Genomic DNA, 5,811 nt, shown 5'->3' with positions numbered 1-5,811 from the left:
GTGAGGACCTTAACCATTACACTATCGTGCTGGGCCCTCCATTTTGCAATTTGACTTCTATTTTTAAGAATCATCTGGGGTTCGTGGGAATTCTGACCCCACTGGATGGCTTAGGAGGGCCGGCGGAGACAAGGCAGGAGTTGCTTCAGGCTATGGGATGTGCTGAGCTGACCCAGAGCAACCACTGGCATGCTTAACACTGGCTGGGAACAGGCCTGGTTGGGGAGCTAGGGGGAGGCCCTGGCTGGGTGGAGTTTCCCACTAAGGGGCGCAGGAGCTGGAAGGGGGCTGCGTTCTGGTCGGGTCACAGTTGTAGTCTCCCTTGGCATAAGTGTGGACTGGGACTGAACGCACCGGGCCGAGTTAGACCGCAGCACAGTTTGGTGTTCTGGAGGACCAGGGTAGATGTGGGACGGACTAGGCTAGGTTTCAACCCCAACTGAGCCATATATGAGCTATATGTGGGTATGGATGAGCCGTGGCTGGGCTGAAACTTCCAACAGCAGGAACCAGAATGGGTTGAAGACCAGTTAAGAAAGGCCGCTGCTCGTGCTGGGGCAAGAGATGAAATGAGCGGTGCTGGCCCATGGACCTGCTGGTATGCGTGAAACCTGACGCCAGGAGTGCGTCTGATGGAGGAACCTGAACAGTTCCTCTGACAGGACATTGACCCTACAAATAAGTGCAGAAAGCATGGAGGTGAACAACCCAGAAGAGGCTATGGAAAGTGTCCCACTGGCATACATCTGGCTCGGGTTGTGGGAGGACCAGGCTGTCAGTTCGCGTCATCCACTGGCAAGTCTGAGCGCCGGAGCTGGGTGGGGGGTGGGCCAGATTAGGTTGTGATAAATACAGTACACAACACAAAATGCCAAGGCGAGGCTGCCTGTGCCGGTTAGGAATGCAGGACCCAACCAGCACACCTCCCACTGGTTTAGGTGAGGGCTGAGTGTGTGATGGGCAGAGCCAGGATGGACTGCAATACTCATTGGTTCCAGTGGAGGTCGGGGCTGAGAATAGAACCAACCCAGCAGTTGCAACCCCAGCTGATCGGGGTGAGGGACTGTGGCGGGCACTGTGCTTGCTAGTACAAATAGGAACCTGATCTGGGAACACCTCAAAGTTTCTTTGGGATCCCCTCAGTCAAAATGGAAGAATCAGAACATTAACCAAGAAAAGATGGAAGATGGAGTAGATCAATCAACCACCTCAGCTATATGTTGGCAGCGAAATGCTGGACAAGGGGAGACTCTATGATGGACTATGTCAATCAGTGGACTCTGCACCAGCCTCATCGTACCTGGATTGTTGCTGATGATATGTTGGAGCTTCTAATTGATCGGGATGACGCTCTGCTGGCTCTGCCTTCAAACCTGAGAGGGCCTCCCTAAGAAGCGGTTGAACTTGACTGGACAATAGGATGCTGGACTCTATGTCTGGTATATGCTCGCAATGAGGGAATCTCAACTGAACTTGAGCTGTGGTTATGCAACAAGGTGGAGGAATCCACCATGGGGAGAGGGTTTGGGGAGGGGTGGGGAGAATCCCAGTACCTATGAAACTGTGTCACATAATACAATGTAATTAATGAATAAACTAATTTTAAAAAAGCATATTTAGAAGCATAGGCATTCATTCTTCACCCCTCCACCTCGCCCTCCCCAACTCCCTGCTTTATTTATTCCCAAATTGTTTCAAAAGAATACTCATTGACCTCACAATGTCAAATTTAACTTTCTAATATTTGAAGGTATCATGACATACAAAGTAGAAGGAGAAAAAAAGTTACTTATGATAAAAATAAACTAAAATGTGTGGTGACATACTTGGAAGCTTTTTATCCCTATAGTTCATTGTGTTGTCACATCATGTTTATGTTGGATTTCTATGAAAATATAAGTGTTGACAAGGAAAAGTATCTGAAACTGGAATAGGGTCTGAAATAAGGTTTAGATGGCTGGTGTTTGTTGTCATGTGAATCCTACTATTTCAAAATCCAAGTGTTCACTCTGGTCTTTCTTTAATTTAAGGCATTTCATGCTGGTTATTTGCAGCTGTTGAGTCAACACTTTGTCCTCATTATGTACCAGGAAATTTGTGCATTGTTAGAAACCAGGCCAGGCTCTAGTAAATTAGATTGATTTAAAAGGATGAGTACTGGGAAGTACTCCGTTCAGTTTTCACGCGGTTTGTTACCAACTTCCCTTTAACCAAGAATACAAACTAGGGCTGAACCTTGAGCGCCATCTAGTGGTGTTTTAAAGAAAAGCAAGTAAAACTGAAAGCGCGAAACCACAGCCTTGTCACAGCCTTGTCAAGGTGAGTGGCCCGGCTGGTTATTCTCCTGAATCCCCAGTCTGGAGACTGGAAGATTTAGTATTATGTTAAATTAGTGAAAGTGAAGTCGCTAAGTCAGTGATTTTCAGCCACTGGGAGAGTTTACTTAAAATCACTTGGTAAATTTATTAAAAATGAAAATCCTATGCCCTATCTTCTAAGAATTTGATTTAGTGGGCAGGGGTAGTATCCACCGTAGGTCTTCACTTGAAGGTCTTCTCCATGTACATTTGGGTATTCTGTAATTGAGCCATCTCTTTGTCTTACTAGGAGTTCACTGTTTATATAGCAGCAAATTGGGAGATCAAGTGAAATTTCATGGACTACTGATGAAGGGAAATGAGGGTACCTGGGTTAGCCCCAACTCTGAGAAGCTGGGGGCTCTGCTAGCCTGGACAGAAGGGTAGCTTTTATAAAATCTTTCCATTTTGCACTTTTAAAAAAGAGATGTATTTATTTTTATTACGAAGTCAGATATACAGAGAGGAGGAGAGACAGAGAGGAAGATCTTCCGTCCGATGATTCACTCCCCAAGTGAGCCGCAACAGCCAGTGCTGTGGCAAGCCAAAGCCAGGAGCCAGGAACTTCTTTCTGGGTCTCCCATGTGGGTGCAGGGTCCCAAGGCTTTGGGTCATCCTCGACTGCTTTCCCAGGTCACAAGCAGGGAGCTGAATGGGAAGCAGGGCTCACCAGGATTAGAACCGGCACCCATATGGGATTCTGGTGTGTTCAAGGTGAGGACCTTAACCATTACACTATTGTGCTGGGCCCTCCATTTTGCAATTTGACTTCTATTTTTAAGAATCATCTGGGGTTCGTGGGAATTCTGACCCCACTGGATGGCTTAGGAGGGCCGGCGGAGACAAGGCAGGAGTTGCTTCAGGCTATGGGATGTGCTGAGCTGACCCAGAGCAACCACTGGCATGCTTAACACTGGCTGGGAACAGGCCTGGTTGGGGAGCTAGGGGGAGGCCCTGGCTGGGTGGAGTTTCCCACTAAGGGGCGCAGGAGCTGGAAGGGGGCTGCGTTCTGGTCGGGTCACAGTTGTAGTCTCCCTTGGCATAAGTGTGGACTGGGACTGAACGCACCGGGCCGAGTTAGACCGCAGCACAGTTTGGTGTTCTGGAGGACCAGGGTAGATGTGGGACGGACTAGGCTAGGTTTCAACCCCAACTGAGCCATATATGAGCTATATGTGGGTATGGATGAGCCGTGGCTGGGCTGAAACTTCCAACAGCAGGAACCAGAATGGGTTGAAGACCAGTTAAGAAAGGCCGCTGCTCGTGCTGGGGCAAGAGATGAAATGAGCGGTGCTGGCCCATGGACCTGCTGGTATGCGTGAAACCTGACGCCAGGAGTGCGTCTGATGGAGGAACCTGAACAGTTCCTCTGACAGGACATTGACCCTACAAATAAGTGCAGAAAGCATGGAGGTGAACAACCCAGAAGAGGCTATGGAAAGTGTCCCACTGGCATACATCTGGCTCGGGTTGTGGGAGGACCAGGCTGTCAGTTCGCGTCATCCACTGGCAAGTCTGAGCGCCGGAGCTGGGTGGGGGGTGGGCCAGATTAGGTTGTGATAAATACAGTACACAACACAAAATGCCAAGGCGAGGCTGCCTGTGCCGGTTAGGACACAGCACCCAACCAGCACACCTCCCACTGGTTTAGGTGAGGGCCGAGTGTGTGATGGGCAGAGCCAGGATGGACTGCAATACTCATTGGTTCCAGTGGAGGTCGGGGCTGAGAATAGAACCAACCCAGCAGTTGCAACCCCAGCTGATCGGGGTGAGGGACTGTGGCGGGCACTGTGCTTGCTAGTACAAATAGGAACCTGATCTGGGAACACCTCAAAGTTTCTTTGGGATCCCCTCAGTCAAAATGGAAGAATCAGAACATTAACCAAGAAAAGATAGAAGATGGAGTAGATCAATCAACCACCTCAGCTATATGTTGGCAGCGAAATACTGGACAAGGGGAGACTCTATGATGGACTATGTCAATCAGTGGACTCTGCACCAGCCTCATTGTACTTGGACTGTTGCTGATGATATGTTGGAGCTTCTAATTGATCGGGATGACACTCTGCTGGCTCTGCCTTCAGACCAGAGAGGGTCTCCCTAAGAAGCGGTTGAACTTGACTGGACAATAAGATGCTGGACTCTATGTCTGGTATATGCTTGCAATGAGGTAATTTCAACTGAACTTGAGCTGTGGTTATGCAACAAGGTGGAGGAATCCACCATGGGGGAAAGGTTTGGGGAGGAGAGGGGTGAATCCCAGTACCTATAAAACTGTGTCACATAATACAATGTAATTAATGAATAAATTTAAAAAAAAAGAATCATCTGGGGTTAAATAGCAGGAAGTTAAACCATTACTAAGAGATTATACTAATGGGCCCGGCACGGTGGCCTAGCGGCTAAAGTCCTCGCCTTGAACACCCCGGGATCCCATATGGGCTTCGGTTCTAATCCCGGCAGCTCCACTTCCCATCCAGCTCCCTGCTTGTGGCCTGGGAAAGCAGTCGAGGACGGCCCAAAGCTTTTGAACCCTGCACCCACGTGGGAGACCTGGAAGAGGTTCCTGGTTCCCGGCTTCGGATCGCGAGCACTGGCTGTTGCGGCTCTGGAAGATCTTCCTCTCTGTCTTCCTCCTGTCTGTATATCTGACTTTGTAATAAAATAAATAAATCTGAAAAAAAAGAGATTATACTATGGCATAGTGAGGGATGGGGAGGGAAAAAGAGGAGGAAAAAGATTCATCCATGAGACAGTATGGTTTTCAAAAATATGCTTTCCTACCTAAGGAGGATGTGGTTGAAATATTCTTGGTGTCTTCTGGCACTAAGTTTTCATAATTCCAATTTCTCCCCCTCCTATAACCTGTGGTCTGAAATGTGAATGTAATCCTGTTGTTTTAATGCAGTAAATGATTCCATAAGGCATTAATGAAATTAACTTGAATGACTGCCATCTTTTACCTTGCTAAGAGAAGGGCAATATTAGAAAGTAAGTTAAAACTCAACAGGCAGCAAGTACAGGACTTGGCTTTTTAGACAGTTAAAATGACTACGCCGATACAACCAACTTGAGAAACTGTCTCCAAATGAGGAAATGAAGCTCAAGACGTCACCGAGCTGCCTAGGTTCACATGGCTAGCATATGGTGCAGTAAGGACCCTGACACAGAGCTCCTCTCCTGAAGGGAGAGTGGTTTTTTGTTGCTTGCGATATTCCTCTGGCTCACAGCCCTGTTTATGAAAGACCAAGTGCTTGGGGACTTCAAGCACCACTCACTGACCTCTGAGAAGGAGGGGAATCTAGAGCTAAAACTTTAAAATCTTTGGAGTTCTTAGATTTGTTGAACTCCCAGGTTGGGGAACACAGGGAGGAAGGCATACCCACGGCCTGGACACTCTGTCGCCAGCTCCTTGATATCTTATCTAATGCAGCTCTGCCACCTGACTGTTCTT

The sequence above is a fragment of the Ochotona princeps genome, chromosome 8 (assembly GCF_030435755.1).
Source record: "Ochotona princeps isolate mOchPri1 chromosome 8, mOchPri1.hap1, whole genome shotgun sequence".
Classification (NCBI taxonomy): domain Eukaryota; kingdom Metazoa; phylum Chordata; class Mammalia; order Lagomorpha; family Ochotonidae; genus Ochotona; species Ochotona princeps.
The sequence above is the reverse complement of the archived record's forward strand: the minus strand, read 5'-3'. Positions refer to the sequence as shown.